At 33.9% G+C, this 4037-nt stretch overlaps 1 long non-coding RNA gene across 1 annotated transcript in view; it reads left to right on the top strand.

Annotated features, from left to right (window-relative positions):
- The first annotated feature begins 333 nt into the window (after positions 1–333).
- The window catches only part of LOC111812454, a 15200-nt gene continuing 11496 nt past the window's right edge, over positions 334–4037 (top strand). Inside the window, exons 1-3 of the long non-coding RNA XR_002817958.1 lie at positions 334–345; positions 1440–1447; positions 2043–2045. This is a non-coding gene — a long non-coding RNA (uncharacterized LOC111812454). The remainder of the gene's footprint in view (positions 346–1439; positions 1448–2042; positions 2046–4037) is intronic.

The following is a 4037-nucleotide window of genomic DNA, read 5'->3' as shown; positions in this document are numbered from 1 at the left end:
GTCTTTAAATTATAACTTTTCTTTCCCTGTTTCTCTGAAATTTGCAAATATAAAATGTACATCTCTCCATTAATTATTTTTCTGGATGTTTTAAGAAGCTGCTTTTAATTAGGACATATGTGCAGTTCTTGAAATCACAGAAACCATACCACGTTTTCTGACTGCACTATGTCCTCTTCATATGACAATAAAGAGAAAATTGTGTCAAGTAAAATAAGTAAGTGGCTTAAGAACACCAAAAGAACTGATGATTCAGAACATTATCAGACAGGGAACAAGCTGAAGAGACAAGAACTTTAAGTTCCATTTTACCTCTACTATGAGATGATTTTGTCTTCCTGGACAGTTTAAGTAAACTGCCTCTCAATTTTCTTTCTTTCTTTCTTTCTTTCCTTCTTTCCTCTCAAATTTATTCCTGGTAAAAATTGTAAATTCTTTATCATGAAAAATGCTCTGGACAATTTTTTTTTTAAAGCATTTATTTATTTCTGTGTGGCCAGCTCAGCCCACCAGGGGGCGCGGCTGGCTGGCTGGCTGGCTGGCATGTGGTGCTGGGGGATTGAACTGCGGTCCCTGTGCTTTGCTAAGCTTGTTCTAAGTAAGTGCTTTAGACCACTGAGCCATCTCACCAGCCCCTGGACAATCTTTTAAATGTAAATCAACATTTTAAGTGTAAACCAACCTCTCATCCACACATACACAGATTCATAGGTGTACAAATTTAGAATAGGTATAAACAAAAGAGGGGAGCCACTCTCTTCCTTTCTATTAACCATAAACATTGCACTATGCTAATGATTACCCATGCTTTCATAATCCTAAAATGGAAATTGTGTGAGCCAACTCCCTCTTCTCCTTTCAACCATAAATTCTACACCACCATAATGATTATTTAGGCTTAAATTTAGGAGGTCTCACAGGTTGTGGACCTCAGTAAAGACAGGTTGTGGTAGGCACCTAGAACAAGTGGATTCCTAACCCTATTAATATTGGAAGCCTGAGTTATGAAGCCCTTTTTTGCCCACTTGACCCTTCTGGTGTTTTTTGCTGCTGCCCCAAAATCTTCAATAAGCTTACTACAAGGTGTATATGTGGTAATTCTTTCCTTGTCATAAACAAGAATCTGGACCATTTTGGTCTACTCAAAGAGTACTGATAGATATTCTAGAAAGACACAGAAGTGATCACAGCTTCCAGAACAATAGAAAGGAACCACCAAACAGAGCAAGTAATTAAAAAAGGGGAAAAGTATGGAACCTATAGCAAGAAAATAACATGACAAAGGTAAGCCAATAGATATCAGTTATAATCATCAATGTGAAAGGCCTCAATTCACCAATCAAAAGAAATAGACCAAAAGAGTGTATTAAGAAACAAAATCCAACAACATGTAGCATATAACAAACAACATAAGGAAACTCACAGACTAAAAGTCGAAGGATGGAAAGTAATCCTCCAAGCCACTAGAAATCAAAATAAAGCAGGGGTAGCTATTCTGGTTGCTGAAAATATCAACTTCAAACCAAAAATCATTCAGAGGGATATAGAAAGTCACTACATGTTAAGGGAAAACTGCAAGAGGAAAAGATAACAATTATAAAGATATATGTACTCAATGCAGGAGCACCCTACCCACATAAGGCAAATTTTAACAGACATGAAAAATTAACTGAGCTATAATACAATAGTAATGGGGGACTTTAACATGCCACTGTCACAAAGAGATAGATCAATTAGGCAAAAGAATCAGCAAAAAAAAGTTAATAGAACCAAACCAAACTTGTGAAGAAATTGACCTGGTAGACCTTTTCAGAGTTTCACCCAGCAACAACAGAATACACATTCTTCTCACCTGCATATGGGACAGTCTGCAAAATAGACCATATACTAGCACACAGAGCACTCTCAAGTAAATGCAAAGGAATTGAAATTATCCTATGTATACTAACTGACCACAGTGCAATAAAACAGGAAATATTGACAAAAGAAATTACAAAAACACCATAAACACATGGAAATTGAATAACCTCCTAAACAACAAGTTGGTTACCGATGAAATTAAAGAAGAAATTAACAAAAACTTACAATCAGATAAAAATGCCGATACAACCTACCAAAACATGTGGGATGCAATGAAAACTGTCTTAAAATGAGAATTCATAGTGATAAATTTGCAGATTTTTTAAAAAACGGAACAAACCTAAATAAATGATCTAACCCTCAACCTCCCAGAAAAAGAAGAGCAAGTCAATCACAAAGCTTAAACAAAGCAGGAAATTAGAGTAGAAATTAATGCATTGGAGAACAAAAAAAAAAAAAAATCACTACAAAGAGTAAAAGAAGCAGTTTGTTCTTTGAAAGAATAAATAAAATTGATAAACCCCTAGTGAACCTAACTAAAAAAAAGAAAGAAAAAAGAAAAAACTCAAATTCATTCAATAAAGAATGAAAAGGGTAAAATAGAGAATTTCAGAAGATTATCAAGACCTATTTCCAAAATCTTTACTCTCACAGGATGGAAAACATGGAGGAAATGGACAGTTTCCTAGATACATGCAAAATGCCAAAGCTGAGTCAAGAAAATATACAAACTCTGAATAACCCAATAACAAGAAATGAAATAGAAAATGTAATTTACAAAACAAAACAAAAAACACTTACCAACAAAGAAAAAGCCTAGGTCCTGATGGATTCGCAGCAGAATTGTACAAGAAATTTAGAGAACACTTAATGCCAACTTTTTTCGAACAGTTCAGTGAAATTGAAAGTGAAGTAATTCTCCCAAACTAATTCCTGGACATAAGTATTACATGGATTCCAAAACCAGAGAAAGATCCTACTAAAAAGAATTACAGGCAAGTCTTTCTCATGAATATAAATGAAAAACTCCTCAGTAAAATACTAGCAAACAGAATGCTGCAATTCATCAAGAAGATTATATGTCATTATCAAGTAGGCTTCCTCCCAGGAATGCATAGATGGCTTAACATATGCATATCCATAAATGTTATATACCACATCAATAGAACCAAGAACAAAAACCCACATGATCATCTCAATAGATGCAGAGAAAGATTTTGACAAAATCCAACATTCAACGATGATAAAAACCCTATAGGGAATGTCAATAGATGGACTACATCTCAACATGAGAAAAGCCATCTATAAGAAAACAACAACCAACATCATACTAAATGAGCAAAAACTGAAGGCCTTCACTTTAAAATCAGGACCAAGACAAGGATATCCACTTTCTTAACTCCTGTTCAATATAATTCTGGAAACATTAGCCAGAGCAATTAGACAAGAGAGAGAAATGAATAAAGACTGAAAAAGAATAAGTGAAATTGTCATTATTTGCCAATGACATGTTGCTCTACATAGAGCACCCCCAAACCTCCACAAAGAGTCTTGTAGATGATAAATAAAATCCTTTATTCATTTTGATGAGAAAAAAAAATAGCAATGGATCAGTTTCAAAACAGGTTAGTGGGACATTTACAATAATTAATACATTACACATTGTCTTCATAGTTATTCAGAGGACAAGATGTAGACATGATACCTTATCTAAACAATATTAGTACAAACCTTTCTTCTCATTGAATTAACAGAAAGTAGCTATATGTCTATCCTAACTATCTTGTATATACATTTTTTCCCACTGCAAAACAGTACTTTATATACCCTTTTTTGTTTTGTTTTGTCAGAGATGGGTGTTCACTGCAGTTAGAGAAGCTGTATTTGGAGAAATCTTTAAAGGACCTTTTCATTCAAGAAGTCAATCTAAAGATTGTAGGTACTTGAATTCAGCAAAATAATCCAATATAGTCCAATAGTCCATAATAATGGGTTGTTAGCCAAACTGGCAATTGTCAAAAGTTGTTGACTTGAGCCTTCTATAGCTCAGTATATTAATACGGAATTACTTTTTATACCTTACAGTTATTTTTTTCTGCTGGATTGTTAAGACCAAGTTAAAGCAAGACCTATATAACTAAAAATTTAACTTTTTTTTTTCTTTTTTTTTTTTTTTT

The sequence above is a fragment of the Octodon degus genome, unplaced genomic scaffold (genome assembly GCF_000260255.1).
Source record: "Octodon degus isolate 3935 unplaced genomic scaffold, OctDeg1.0 scaffold00125, whole genome shotgun sequence".
NCBI classification, from domain to species: domain Eukaryota; kingdom Metazoa; phylum Chordata; class Mammalia; order Rodentia; family Octodontidae; genus Octodon; species Octodon degus.
This window is presented reverse-complemented; position numbering and strand designations above follow the sequence as displayed.